At 47.1% G+C, this 14,894-nt stretch overlaps 8 non-coding genes across 8 annotated transcripts; all 8 read right to left on the reverse strand.

Moving 5' to 3' along the window:
• Window positions 1-206: 206 nt before the first annotated feature.
• On the reverse strand, window positions 207-288 carry trnal-uag (transfer RNA leucine (anticodon UAG)). The gene has a single exon. It is a non-coding gene; the product is annotated as a tRNA-Leu (tRNA).
• Window positions 289-2,246: 1,958 nt separating this feature from the next.
• trnal-uag (transfer RNA leucine (anticodon UAG)) lies at window positions 2,247-2,328 on the reverse strand. Its single transcript has one exon. It is a non-coding gene; the product is annotated as a tRNA-Leu (tRNA).
• A 1,931-nt stretch (window positions 2,329-4,259) lies between these two features.
• Window positions 4,260-4,341, reverse strand: trnal-uag (transfer RNA leucine (anticodon UAG)). Its single transcript has one exon. It is a non-coding gene; the product is annotated as a tRNA-Leu (tRNA).
• A 1,931-nt stretch (window positions 4,342-6,272) lies between these two features.
• trnal-uag (transfer RNA leucine (anticodon UAG)) lies at window positions 6,273-6,354 on the reverse strand. Its single transcript has one exon. It is a non-coding gene; the product is annotated as a tRNA-Leu (tRNA).
• A 1,931-nt stretch (window positions 6,355-8,285) lies between these two features.
• On the reverse strand, window positions 8,286-8,367 carry trnal-uag (transfer RNA leucine (anticodon UAG)). The gene has a single exon. It is a non-coding gene; the product is annotated as a tRNA-Leu (tRNA).
• A 1,931-nt stretch (window positions 8,368-10,298) lies between these two features.
• Window positions 10,299-10,380, reverse strand: trnal-uag (transfer RNA leucine (anticodon UAG)). Its single transcript has one exon. It is a non-coding gene; the product is annotated as a tRNA-Leu (tRNA).
• Window positions 10,381-12,311: 1,931 nt separating this feature from the next.
• On the reverse strand, window positions 12,312-12,393 carry trnal-uag (transfer RNA leucine (anticodon UAG)). Its single transcript has one exon. It is a non-coding gene; the product is annotated as a tRNA-Leu (tRNA).
• Window positions 12,394-14,351: 1,958 nt separating this feature from the next.
• trnal-uag (transfer RNA leucine (anticodon UAG)) lies at window positions 14,352-14,433 on the reverse strand. The gene has a single exon. It is a non-coding gene; the product is annotated as a tRNA-Leu (tRNA).
• Window positions 14,434-14,894: the final 461 nt, after the last annotated feature.

Here is a 14,894-nt window from a genome sequence, read left to right on the forward strand (position 1 = left end):
TGAGAGGCAGCAGGTGTGCAGACGAGTGAGTGAACGGTGTTTGTACTGTTCGGTGCGGGGTTCAAGCCAATTGTGGACCAGTGGAAATTCTGCGAATCGGATCTGCCTGTATGTAGCAACTGAAGGAAAAGGTGACACAAAACCGGCATGCCTGCCCGGTTTACTGCTGTTGGTGAAGCGACGAAATTTAGGAATGTCGCAATATCTGGCAGCGGTGGGATTCGAACCCACGCCCCCGAAGAGACTGGAGCCTAAATCCAGCGCCTTAGACCGCTCGGCCACGCTACCACATCCAGCCGTTACGCAATCTGAAACTAGTACCTGGTGATTGAAATGTGGCATGGTCTTGTAAATACCAGGGGAAACAAAAGGAAATTAAATTCGTGGACGGCAAACTCACTTCTGATGCAAACCAGTAGATCAGAAGAAGCTACGTGTTCACAGGGCAACTCTAATAAATAGACGTTTGCTGGAACACAACCATTGTAAATTTCATTCATAATTTATCCCTGTTGTGTATTGCAAGCAGGAAGTTGGTGTAAGTAAAGTGTGATAAAAAGAAGTGCGTTTGATTGTTGCTAGCAATGGAGGATTTTATTGCTGGTGTAAATAAGAATGCGACTAGCAGAGGATGGTTTCGATCCATCGACCTCTGGGTTATGGGCCCAGCACGCTTCCGCTGCGCCACTCTGCTTTCGGGTGGTGGGGGATCCCGGCTGGTGCTTAGGTTCCGATGCCTCACAGGCCTGTGTGTTAGCGAGACGAATGTCAGCATCCAGGCTGTGTTGAAAACTATAGCATGGCCCTCAAACCACCCAGAGACCCGGACCCCGCAGCACCCGTGTTTGCAGGCTCACTTGGCTGCACAATGTCACAAGGACACTCAGTATTACACCACCGACAATGGGACGGACACAAAAGGACACAGAAGAAACCGGCAAGGGTCTTTCTGTCCATACAAAGGGAGGGACAGAGAAAGACACTGCGGAAACCAAAGAGAGAGAGACAGACAGACAGACAGACCGAATAACACAAAGCAGAGACAGAGACTGAGGGAAAACCGAGACTGCGAGAGAAACAGAGAGGGAGGTAGACAGACAGGGAAACGGAGACTGAGATGAAGAGAGAGACATGCATGAAGGTGCGTTCTGCTGTGTAAACAAATTCCCTGTTGTGTAAAAATGTTCCCTGTTATATAAAATTGTTCCCACTTGTGTAAAGATGGTCGCTGTTGTGTACAGATTCTCCCTGTTTTTTTAGAGGTTTTCTGTGCTTTGTAAAGATGTCCGCTATTGAGTAATGTGTTTCCTGTTGTGTAAAGGTACTCCGTGTTGTGTAACGGTGTTCCGTTTTGTGTGGAGGTATTCCCTGTAGTGTAAAGGCCAAGAGCATCATCTGGTGCTGGCGACGCGGCGCTGCAGGAATGCGTTGAGAGAAAGGGGAAGGCCAAGGCTGCTGCAACTTTGCAGCATTTGCAGCTTCTGTTGGTGCGAATAAAGTATTTTGAAAGTTGTGTTGCAGGTTCTTGTGTTTATTGCAAGAAGGAAGTTGCAGTAAGTAAAGCATAAAGTGTGATAAAAAAACCTGACGCATTGAGCCTGAAATTTTGCATAATTCTAAGAGGAGAGAACAATAGGAATAAAGTGCCCTCCTAATCACATCTTCCTCAGACTAATGCTACGAAAAACACATCTGACTCTCATCCTGAAGTCAGGGTCCAGATCCCCTCCCCCACACTTTTCTTTTGCAGAATGCATCTTCTCTTAACCATGTCTTAATGTAACTTTCGCTGTCTGGATAGGTTAGAATGAAAAAAAGATACTCGTGTTAAATTAATCGGATTGCAGCACACGAGTGAATGGGAGGTGCTGTTCAACCGGCAAGTTTGGAAGGGCGAACGGGGAAACGACGGAGAGATGGTGGGTGCGAGAGAGACAGCAATGGGGGAGCACGGTCGATAGATTGCAAGAAATGGAAGAAAGAAAAATGTAAAAGTGGTGCATATCTGAATAAGTGAGAGGCAGCAGGTGTGCAGGCGAGTGAGTGAACAGCCTGAATTCAGTTGGTTCGGTGACGGTGTTTGTCCTGTTCGGTGCGGGGTTCAGGCCAATTGTGGACCAGTGGAAATTCTGCGAATCGGATCTGCCTGTATGTAGCAACTGAAGGAAAAGGTGACACAAAACCAGCATGCCTGCCCGGTTTACTGCTGTTGGTGAAGCGACGAAATTTAGGAATGTCGCAATATCTGGCAGCGGTGGGATTCGAACCCACGCCCCCGAAGAGACTGGAGCCTAAATCCAGCGCCTTAGACCGCTCGGCCACGCTACCACATCCAGCCGTTACGCAATCTGAAACTAGTACCTGGTGATTGAAATGTGGCATGGTCTTGTAAATACCAGGGGAAACAAAAGGAAATTAAATTCGTGGACGGCAAACTCACTTCTGATGCAACCCAGTAGATCAGAAGAAGCTACGTGTTCACAGGGCAACTCTAATAAATAGACGTTTGCTGGAACACAACCATTGTAAATTTCATTCATAATTTATCCCTGTTGTGTATTGCAAGCAGGAAGTTGGTGTAAGTAAAGTGTGATAAAAATAAGTGCGTTTGATTGTTGCTAGCAATAGAGGATTTTATTGCTGGTGTAAATAAGAATGCGACTAGCAGAGGATGGTTTCGATCCATCGACCTCTGGGTTATGGGCCCAGCACGCTTCCGCTGCGCCACTCTGCTTTCGGTTGGTGGGGGATCCCGGCTGGTGCTTAGGTTCCGATGCCTCACAGGCCTGTGTGTTAGCGAGACGAATGTCAGCATCCAGGCTGTGTTGAAAACTATAGCATGGCCCTCAAACCACCCAGAGACCCGGACCCCGCAGCACCCGTGTTTGCAGGCTCACTTGGCTGCACAATGTCACAAGGACACTCAGTATTACACCACCGACAATGGGACGGACACAAAAGGACACAGAAAAAACCGGAAAGGGTCTTTATGGCCATACAAAGGGAGGGACAGAGAAAGACACTGCGGAAACCAAAGAGTGAGAGAGAGACAGACAGACAGGCCGAATAACACGAAGCAGAGACAGAGACTGAGGGAAAACCGAGACTGCGAGAGAAACAGAGAGGGAGGTAGACAGACAGGGAAACGGAGACTGAGATGAAGAGAGAGACATGCATGAAGGTGCGTTCTGCTGTGTAAACAAATTCCCTGTAGTGTAAAAATGTTCCCTGTTATATAAAATTGTTCCCTCTTGTGTAAAGATGGTCGCTGTTGTGTACAGATTCTCCCTGTTTTTTTAGAGGTTTTGTGTGCTTTGTAAAGATGTCCGCTATTGAGTAATGTGTTTCCTGTTGTGTAAAGGTACTCCGTGTTGTGTAACGGTGTTCCGTTTTGTGTGGAGGTATTCCCTGTAGTGTAAAGGCCAAGAGCATCATCTGGTGCTGGCGACGCGGCGCTGCAGGAATGCGTTGAGAGAAAGGGGAAGGCCAAGGCTGCTGCAACTTTGCAGCATTTGCAGCTTCTGTTGGTGCGAATAAAGTGTTTTGAAAGTTGTGTTGCAGGTTCTTGTGTTTATTGCAAGAAGGAAGTTGCTGTAAGTAAAGCATAAAGTGTGATAAAAAATCTGACGCATTGAGCCTGAAATTTTGCATAATTCTAAGAGGAGAGAACAATAGGAATAATGTGCCCTCCTAATCACATCTTCCTCAGACTAATGCTATGAAAAACACATCTGACTCTCATCCTGAAGTCAGGGTCCAGATCCCCTCCCCCACACTTTTCTTTTGCAGAATGCATCTTCTCTTAACCATGTCTTAATGTAACTTTCGCTGTCTGGATAGGTTAGAATGAAAAAAAGATACTCGTGTTAAATTAATCGGATTGCAGCACACGAGTGAATGGGAGGTGCTGTTCAACCGGCAAGTTTGGAAGGGCGAACGGGGAAACGACGGAGAGATGGTGGGTGCGAGAGTGACAGCAATGGGGGAGCACGGTCGATAGATTGCAAGAAATGGAAGAAAGAAAAATGTAAAAGTGGTGCATATCTGAATAAGTGAGAGGCAGCAGGTGTGCAGACGAGTGAGTGAACGGTGTTTGTACTGTTCGGTGCGGGGTTCAAGCCAATTGTGGACCAGTGGAAATTCTGCGAATCGGATCTGCCTGTATGTAGCAACTGAAGGAAAAGGTGACACAAAACCGGCATGCCTGCCCGGTTTACTGCTGTTGGTGAAGCGACGAAATTTAGGAATGTCGCAATATCTGGCAGCGGTGGGATTCGAACCCACGCCCCCGAAGAGACTGGAGCCTAAATCCAGCGCCTTAGACCGCTCGGCCACGCTACCACATCCAGCCGTTACGCAATCTGAAACTAGTACCTGGTGATTGAAATGTGGCATGGTCTTGTAAATACCAGGGGAAACAAAAGGAAATTAAATTCGTGGACGGCAAACTCACTTCTGATGCAACCCAGTAGATCAGAAGAAGCTACGTGTTCACAGGGCAACTCTAATAAATAGACGTTTGCTGGAACACAACCTTTGTAAATTTCATTCATAATTTATCCCTGTTGTGTATTGCAAGCAGGAAGTTGGTGTAAGTAAAGTGTGATAAAAAGAAGTGCGTTTGATTGTTGCTAGCAATGGAGGATTTTATTGCTGGTGTAAATAAGAATGCGACTAGCAGAGGATGGTTTCGATCCATCGACCTCTGGGTTATGGGCCCAGCACGCTTCCGCTGCGCCACTCTGCTTTCGGCTGGTGGGGGATCCCGGCTGGTGCTTAGGTTCCGATGCCTCACAGGCCTGTGTGTTAGCGAGACGAATGTCAGCATCCAGGCTGTGTTGAAAACTATAGCATGGCCCTCAAACCACCCAGAGACCCGGACCCCGCAGCACCCGTGTTTGCAGGCTCACTTGGCTGCACAATGTCACAAGGACACTCAGTATTACACCACCGACAATGGGACGGACACAAAAGGACACAGAAAAAACCGGAGAGGGTCTTTCTGGCCATACAAAGGGAGGGACAGAGAAAGACACTGCGGAAACCAAAGAGAGAGAGAGAGACAGACAGACAGACCGAATAACACGAAGCAGAGACAGAGACTGAGGGAAAACCGAGACTGCGAGAGAAACAGAGAGGGAGGTAGACAGACAGGGAAACGGAGACTGAGATGAAGAGAGAGACATGCATGAAGGTGCGTTCTGCTGTGTAAACAAATTCCCTGTAGTGTAAAAATGTTCCCTGTTATATAAAATTGTTCCCTCTTGTGTAAAGATGGTCGCTGTTGTGTACAGATTCTCCCTGTTTTTTTAGAGGTTTTGTGTGCTTTGTAAAGATGTCCGCTATTGAGTAATGTGTTTCCTGTTGTGTAAAGGTACTCCGTGTTGTGTAACGGTGTTCCGTTTTGTGTGGAGGTATTCCCTGTAGTGTAAAGGCCAAGAGCATCATCTGGTGCTGGCGACGCGGCGCTGCAGGAATGCGTTGAGAGAAAGGGGAAGGCCAAGGCTGCTGCAACATTGCAGCATTTGCAGCTTCTGTTGGTGCGAATAAAGTGTTTTGAAAGTTGTGTTGCAGGTTCTTGTGTTTATTGCAAGAAGGAAGTTGCTGTAAGTAAAGCATAAAGTGTGATAAAAAATCTGACGCATTGAGCCTGAAATTTTGCATAATTCTAAGAGGAGAGAACAATAGGAATAATGTGCCCTCCTAATCACATCTTCCTCAGACTAATGCTATGAAAAACACATCTGACTCTCATCCTGAAGTCAGGGTCCAGATCCCCTCCCCCACACTTTTCTTTTGCAGAATGCATCTTCTCTTAACCATGTCTTAATGTAACTTTCGCTGTCTGGATAGGTTAGAATGAAAAAAAGATACTCGTGTTAAATTAATCGGATTGCAGCACACGAGTGAATGGGAGGTGCTGTTCAACCGGCAAGTTTGGAAGGGCGAACGGGGAAACGACGGAGAGATGGTGGGTGCGAGAGTGACAGCAATGGGGGAGCACGGTCGATAGATTGCAAGAAATGGAAGAAAGAAAAATGTAAAAGTGGTGCATATCTGAATAAGTGAGAGGCAGCAGGTGTGCAGACGAGTGAGTGAACGGTGTTTGTACTGTTCGGTGCGGGGTTCAAGCCAATTGTGGACCAGTGGAAATTCTGCGAATCGGATCTGCCTGTATGTAGCAACTGAAGGAAAAGGTGACACAAAACCGGCATGCCTGCCCGGTTTACTGCTGTTGGTGAAGCGACGAAATTTAGGAATGTCGCAATATCTGGCAGCGGTGGGATTCGAACCCACGCCCCCGAAGAGACTGGAGCCTAAATCCAGCGCCTTAGACCGCTCGGCCACGCTACCACATCCAGCCGTTACGCAATCTGAAACTAGTACCTGGTGATTGAAATGTGGCATGGTCTTGTAAATACCAGGGGAAACAAAAGGAAATTAAATTCGTGGACGGCAAACTCACTTCTGATGCAACCCAGTAGATCAGAAGAAGCTACGTGTTCACAGGGCAACTCTAATAAATAGACGTTTGCTGGAACACAACCATTGTAAATTTCATTCATAATTTATCCCTGTTGTGTATTGCAAGCAGGAAGTTGGTGTAAGTAAAGTGTGATAAAAATAAGTGCGTTTGATTGTTGCTAGCAATAGAGGATTTTATTGCTGGTGTAAATAAGAATGCGACTAGCAGAGGATGGTTTCGATCCATCGACCTCTGGGTTATGGGCCCAGCACGCTTCCGCTGCGCCACTCTGCTTTCGGTTGGTGGGGGATCCCGGCTGGTGCTTAGGTTCCGATGCCTCACAGGCCTGTGTGTTAGCGAGACGAATGTCAGCATCCAGGCTGTGTTGAAAACTATAGCATGGCCCTCAAACCACCCAGAGACCCGGACCCCGCAGCACCCGTGTTTGCAGGCTCACTTGGCTGCACAATGTCACAAGGACACTCAGTATTACACCACCGACAATGGGACGGACACAAAAGGACACAGAAAAAACCGGAAAGGGTCTTTATGGCCATACAAAGGGAGGGACAGAGAAAGACACTGCGGAAACCAAAGAGTGAGAGAGAGACAGACAGACAGGCCGAATAACACGAAGCAGAGACAGAGACTGAGGGAAAACCGAGACTGCGAGAGAAACAGAGAGGGAGGTAGACAGACAGGGAAACGGAGACTGAGATGAAGAGAGAGACATGCATGAAGGTGCGTTCTGCTGTGTAAACAAATTCCCTGTAGTGTAAAAATGTTCCCTGTTATATAAAATTGTTCCCTCTTGTGTAAAGATGGTCGCTGTTGTGTACAGATTCTCCCTGTTTTTTTAGAGGTTTTGTGTGCTTTGTAAAGATGTCCGCTATTGAGTAATGTGTTTCCTGTTGTGTAAAGGTACTCCGTGTTGTGTAACGGTGTTCCGTTTTGTGTGGAGGTATTCCCTGTAGTGTAAAGGCCAAGAGCATCATCTGGTGCTGGCGACGCGGCGCTGCAGGAATGCGTTGAGAGAAAGGGGAAGGCCAAGGCTGCTGCAACTTTGCAGCATTTGCAGCTTCTGTTGGTGCGAATAAAGTGTTTTGAAAGTTGTGTTGCAGGTTCTTGTGTTTATTGCAAGAAGGAAGTTGCTGTAAGTAAAGCATAAAGTGTGATAAAAAATCTGACGCATTGAGCCTGAAATTTTGCATAATTCTAAGAGGAGAGAACAATAGGAATAATGTGCCCTCCTAATCACATCTTCCTCAGACTAATGCTATGAAAAACACATCTGACTCTCATCCTGAAGTCAGGGTCCAGATCCCCTCCCCCACACTTTTCTTTTGCAGAATGCATCTTCTCTTAACCATGTCTTAATGTAACTTTCGCTGTCTGGATAGGTTAGAATGAAAAAAAGATACTCGTGTTAAATTAATCGGATTGCAGCACACGAGTGAATGGGAGGTGCTGTTCAACCGGCAAGTTTGGAAGGGCGAACGGGGAAACGACGGAGAGATGGTGGGTGCGAGAGTGACAGCAATGGGGGAGCACGGTCGATAGATTGCAAGAAATGGAAGAAAGAAAAATGTAAAAGTGGTGCATATCTGAATAAGTGAGAGGCAGCAGGTGTGCAGACGAGTGAGTGAACGGTGTTTGTACTGTTCGGTGCGGGGTTCAAGCCAATTGTGGACCAGTGGAAATTCTGCGAATCGGATCTGCCTGTATGTAGCAACTGAAGGAAAAGGTGACACAAAACCGGCATGCCTGCCCGGTTTACTGCTGTTGGTGAAGCGACGAAATTTAGGAATGTCGCAATATCTGGCAGCGGTGGGATTCGAACCCACGCCCCCGAAGAGACTGGAGCCTAAATCCAGCGCCTTAGACCGCTCGGCCACGCTACCACATCCAGCCGTTACGCAATCTGAAACTAGTACCTGGTGATTGAAATGTGGCATGGTCTTGTAAATACCAGGGGAAACAAAAGGAAATTAAATTCGTGGACGGCAAACTCACTTCTGATGCAACCCAGTAGATCAGAAGAAGCTACGTGTTCACAGGGCAACTCTAATAAATAGACGTTTGCTGGAACACAACCTTTGTAAATTTCATTCATAATTTATCCCTGTTGTGTATTGCAAGCAGGAAGTTGGTGTAAGTAAAGTGTGATAAAAAGAAGTGCGTTTGATTGTTGCTAGCAATGGAGGATTTTATTGCTGGTGTAAATAAGAATGCGACTAGCAGAGGATGGTTTCGATCCATCGACCTCTGGGTTATGGGCCCAGCACGCTTCCGCTGCGCCACTCTGCTTTCGGCTGGTGGGGGATCCCGGCTGGTGCTTAGGTTCCGATGCCTCACAGGCCTGTGTGTTAGCGAGACGAATGTCAGCATCCAGGCTGTGTTGAAAACTATAGCATGGCCCTCAAACCACCCAGAGACCCGGACCCCGCAGCACCCGTGTTTGCAGGCTCACTTGGCTGCACAATGTCACAAGGACACTCAGTATTACACCACCGACAATGGGACGGACACAAAAGGACACAGAAAAAACCGGAGAGGGTCTTTCTGGCCATACAAAGGGAGGGACAGAGAAAGACACTGCGGAAACCAAAGAGAGAGAGAGAGACAGACAGACAGACCGAATAACACGAAGCAGAGACAGAGACTGAGGGAAAACCGAGACTGCGAGAGAAACAGAGAGGGAGGTAGACAGACAGGGAAACGGAGACTGAGATGAAGAGAGAGACATGCATGAAGGTGCGTTCTGCTGTGTAAACAAATTCCCTGTAGTGTAAAAATGTTCCCTGTTATATAAAATTGTTCCCTCTTGTGTAAAGATGGTCGCTGTTGTGTACAGATTCTCCCTGTTTTTTTAGAGGTTTTGTGTGCTTTGTAAAGATGTCCGCTATTGAGTAATGTGTTTCCTGTTGTGTAAAGGTACTCCGTGTTGTGTAACGGTGTTCCGTTTTGTGTGGAGGTATTCCCTGTAGTGTAAAGGCCAAGAGCATCATCTGGTGCTGGCGACGCGGCGCTGCAGGAATGCGTTGAGAGAAAGGGGAAGGCCAAGGCTGCTGCAACATTGCAGCATTTGCAGCTTCTGTTGGTGCGAATAAAGTGTTTTGAAAGTTGTGTTGCAGGTTCTTGTGTTTATTGCAAGAAGGAAGTTGCTGTAAGTAAAGCATAAAGTGTGATAAAAAATCTGACGCATTGAGCCTGAAATTTTGCATAATTCTAAGAGGAGAGAACAATAGGAATAATGTGCCCTCCTAATCACATCTTCCTCAGACTAATGCTATGAAAAACACATCTGACTCTCATCCTGAAGTCAGGGTCCAGATCCCCTCCCCCACACTTTTCTTTTGCAGAATGCATCTTCTCTTAACCATGTCTTAATGTAACTTTCGCTGTCTGGATAGGTTAGAATGAAAAAAAGATACTCGTGTTAAATTAATCGGATTGCAGCACACGAGTGAATGGGAGGTGCTGTTCAACCGGCAAGTTTGGAAGGGCGAACGGGGAAACGACGGAGAGATGGTGGGTGCGAGAGTGACAGCAATGGGGGAGCACGGTCGATAGATTGCAAGAAATGGAAGAAAGAAAAATGTAAAAGTGGTGCATATCTGAATAAGTGAGAGGCAGCAGGTGTGCAGACGAGTGAGTGAACGGTGTTTGTACTGTTCGGTGCGGGGTTCAAGCCAATTGTGGACCAGTGGAAATTCTGCGAATCGGATCTGCCTGTATGTAGCAACTGAAGGAAAAGGTGACACAAAACCGGCATGCCTGCCCGGTTTACTGCTGTTGGTGAAGCGACGAAATTTAGAAATGTCGCAATATCTGGCAGCGGTGGTATTCGAACCCACGCCCCCGAAGAGACTGGAGCCTAAATCCAGCGCCTTAGACCGCTCGGCCACGCTACCACATCCAGCCGTTACGCAATCTGAAACTAGTACCTGGTGATTGAAATGTGGCATGGTCTTGTAAATACCAGGGGAAACAAAAGGAAATTAAATTCGTGGACGGCAAACTCACTTCTGATGCAAACCAGTAGATCAGAAGAAGCTACGTGTTCACAGGGCAACTCTAATAAATAGACGTTTGCTGGAACACAACCATTGTAAATTTCATTCATAATTTATCCCTGTTGTGTATTGCAAGCAGGAAGTTGGTGTAAGTAAAGTGTGATAAAAATAAGTGCGTTTGATTGTTGCTAGCAATGGAGGATTTTATTGCTGGTGTAAATAAGAATGCGACTAGCAGAGGATGGTTTCGATCCATCGACCTCTGGGTTATGGGCCCAGCACGCTTCCGCTGCGCCACTCTGCTTTCGGCTGGTGGGGGATCCCGGCTGGTGCTTAGGTTCCGATGCTTCACAGGCCTGTGTGTTAGCGAGACGAATGTCAGCATCCAGGCTGTGTTGAAAACTATAGCATGGCCCTCAAACCACCCAGAGACCCGGACCCCGCAGCACCCGTGTTTGCAGGCTCACTTGGCTGCACAATGTCACAAGGACACTCAGTATTACACCACCGACAATGGGACGGACACAAAAGGACACAGAAGAAACCGGCAAGGGTCTTTCTGTCCATACAAAGGGAGGGACAGAGAAAGACACTGCGGAAACCAAAGAGAGAGAGACAGACAGACAGACAGACCGAATAACACAAAGCAGAGACAGAGACTGAGGGAAAACCGAGACTGCGAGAGAAACAGAGAGGGAGGTAGACAGACAGGGAAACGGAGACTGAGATGAAGAGAGAGACATGCATGAAGGTGCGTTCTGCTGTGTAAACAAATTCCCTGTAGTGTAAAAATGTTCCCTGTTATATAAAATTGTTCCCTCTTGTGTAAAGATGGTCGCTGTTGTGTACAGATTCTCCCTGTTTTTTTAGAGGTTTTGTGTGCTTTGTAAAGATGTCCGCTATTGAGTAATGTGTTTCCTGTTGTGTAAAGGTACTCCGTGTTGTGTAACGGTGTTCCGTTTTGTGTGGAGGTATTCCCTGTAGTGTAAAGGCCAAGAGCATCATCTGGTGCTGGCGACGCGGCGCTGCAGGAATGCGTTGAGAGAAAGGGGAAGGCCAAGGCTGCTGCAACTTTGCAGCATTTGCAGCTTCTGTTGGTGCGAATAAAGTGTTTTGAAAGTTGTGTTGCAGGTTCTTGTGTTTATTGCAAGAAGGAAGTTGCTGTAAGTAAAGCATAAAGTGTGATAAAAAATCTGACGCATTGAGCCTGAAATTTTGCATAATTCTAAGAGGAGAGAACAATAGGAATAATGTGCCCTCCTAATCACATCTTCCTCAGACTAATGCTATGAAAAACACATCTGACTCTCATCCTGAAGTCAGGGTCCAGATCCCCTCCCCCACACTTTTCTTTTGCAGAATGCATCTTCTCTTAACCATGTCTTAATGTAACTTTCGCTGTCTGGATAGGTTAGAATGAAAAAAAGATACTCGTGTTAAATTAATCGGATTGCAGCACACGAGTGAATGGGAGGTGCTGTTCAACCGGCAAGTTTGGAAGGGCGAACGGGGAAACGACGGAGAGATGGTGGGTGCGAGAGTGACAGCAATGGGGGAGCACGGTCGATAGATTGCAAGAAATGGAAGAAAGAAAAATGTAAAAGTGGTGCATATCTGAATAAGTGAGAGGCAGCAGGTGTGCAGACGAGTGAGTGAACGGTGTTTGTACTGTTCGGTGCGGGGTTCAAGCCAATTGTGGACCAGTGGAAATTCTGCGAATCGGATCTGCCTGTATGTAGCAACTGAAGGAAAAGGTGACACAAAACCGGCATGCCTGCCCGGTTTACTGCTGTTGGTGAAGCGACGAAATTTAGGAATGTCGCAATATCTGGCAGCGGTGGGATTCGAACCCACGCCCCCGAAGAGACTGGAGCCTAAATCCAGCGCCTTAGACCGCTCGGCCACGCTACCACATCCAGCCGTTACGCAATCTGAAACTAGTACCTGGTGATTGAAATGTGGCATGGTCTTGTAAATACCAGGGGAAACAAAAGGAAATTAAATTCGTGGACGGCAAACTCACTTCTGATGCAAACCAGTAGATCAGAAGAAGCTACGTGTTCACAGGGCAACTCTAATAAATAGACGTTTGCTGGAACACAACCATTGTAAATTTCATTCATAATTTATCCCTGTTGTGTATTGCAAGCAGGAAGTTGGTGTAAGTAAAGTGTGATAAAAAGAAGTGCGTTTGATTGTTGCTAGCAATGGAGGATTTTATTGCTGGTGTAAATAAGAATGCGACTAGCAGAGGATGGTTTCGATCCATCGACCTCTGGGTTATGGGCCCAGCACGCTTCCGCTGCGCCACTCTGCTTTCGGCTGGTGGGGGATCCCGGCTGGTGCTTAGGTTCCGATGCCTCACAGGCCTGTGTGTTAGCGAGACGAATGTCAGCATCCAGGCTGTGTTGAAAACTATAGCATGGCCCTCAAACCACCCAGAGACCCGGACCCCGCAGCACCCGTGTTTGCAGGCTCACTTGGCTGCACAATGTCACAAGGACACTCAGTATTACACCACCGACAATGGGACGGACACAAAAGGACACAGAAGAAACCGGCAAGGGTCTTTCTGTCCATACAAAGGGAGGGACAGAGAAAGACACTGCGGAAACCAAAGAGAGAGAGACAGACAGACAGACAGACCGAATAACACAAAGCAGAGACAGAGACTGAGGGAAAACCGAGACTGCGAGAGAAACAGAGAGGGAGGTAGACAGACAGGGAAACGGAGACTGAGATGAAGAGAGAGACATGCATGAAGGTGCGTTCTGCTGTGTAAACAAATTCCCTGTTGTGTAAAAATGTTCCCTGTTATATAAAATTGTTCCCACTTGTGTAAAGATGGTCGCTGTTGTGTACAGATTCTCCCTGTTTTTTTAGAGGTTTTCTGTGCTTTGTAAAGATGTCCGCTATTGAGTAATGTGTTTCCTGTTGTGTAAAGGTACTCCGTGTTGTGTAACGGTGTTCCGTTTTGTGTGGAGGTATTCCCTGTAGTGTAAAGGCCAAGAGCATCATCTGGTGCTGGCGACGCGGCGCTGCAGGAATGCGTTGAGAGAAAGGGGAAGGCCAAGGCTGCTGCAACTTTGCAGCATTTGCAGCTTCTGTTGGTGCGAATAAAGTATTTTGAAAGTTGTGTTGCAGGTTCTTGTGTTTATTGCAAGAAGGAAGTTGCAGTAAGTAAAGCATAAAGTGTGATAAAAAAACCTGACGCATTGAGCCTGAAATTTTGCATAATTCTAAGAGGAGAGAACAATAGGAATAAAGTGCCCTCCTAATCACATCTTCCTCAGACTAATGCTACGAAAAACACATCTGACTCTCATCCTGAAGTCAGGGTCCAGATCCCCTCCCCCACACTTTTCTTTTGCAGAATGCATCTTCTCTTAACCATGTCTTAATGTAACTTTCGCTGTCTGGATAGGTTAGAATGAAAAAAAGATACTCGTGTTAAATTAATCGGATTGCAGCACACGAGTGAATGGGAGGTGCTGTTCAACCGGCAAGTTTGGAAGGGCGAACGGGGAAACGACGGAGAGATGGTGGGTGCGAGAGAGACAGCAATGGGGGAGCACGGTCGATAGATTGCAAGAAATGGAAGAAAGAAAAATGTAAAAGTGGTGCATATCTGAATAAGTGAGAGGCAGCAGGTGTGCAGGCGAGTGAGTGAACAGCCTGAATTCAGTTGGTTCGGTGACGGTGTTTGTCCTGTTCGGTGCGGGGTTCAGGCCAATTGTGGACCAGTGGAAATTCTGCGAATCGGATCTGCCTGTATGTAGCAACTGAAGGAAAAGGTGACACAAAACCAGCATGCCTGCCCGGTTTACTGCTGTTGGTGAAGCGACGAAATTTAGGAATGTCGCAATATCTGGCAGCGGTGGGATTCGAACCCACGCCCCCGAAGAGACTGGAGCCTAAATCCAGCGCCTTAGACCGCTCGGCCACGCTACCACATCCAGCCGTTACGCAATCTGAAACTAGTACCTGGTGATTGAAATGTGGCATGGTCTTGTAAATACCAGGGGAAACAAAAGGAAATTAAATTCGTGGACGGCAAACTCACTTCTGATGCAACCCAGTAGATCAGAAGAAGCTACGTGTTCACAGGGCAACTCTAATAAATAGACGTTTGCTGGAACACAACCATTGTAAATTTCATTCATAATTTATCCCTGTTGTGTATTGCAAGCAGGAAGTTGGTGTAAGTAAAGTGTGATAAAAATAAGTGCGTTTGATTGTTGCTAGCAATAGAGGATTTTATTGCTGGTGTAAATAAGAATGCGACTAGCAGAGGATGGTTTCGATCCATCGACCTCTGGGTTATGGGCCCAGCACGCTTCCGCTGCGCCACTCTGCTTTCGGTTGGTGGGGGATCCCGGCTGGTGCTTAGGTTCCGATGCCTCACAGGCCTG

Source organism: Somniosus microcephalus, unplaced genomic scaffold (assembly GCF_052327205.1).
Source record: "Somniosus microcephalus isolate GS21.2 unplaced genomic scaffold, FLI_Smic_1.0 unresolved_chr3, whole genome shotgun sequence".
NCBI classification, from domain to species: Eukaryota; Metazoa; Chordata; class Chondrichthyes; order Squaliformes; family Somniosidae; genus Somniosus; species Somniosus microcephalus.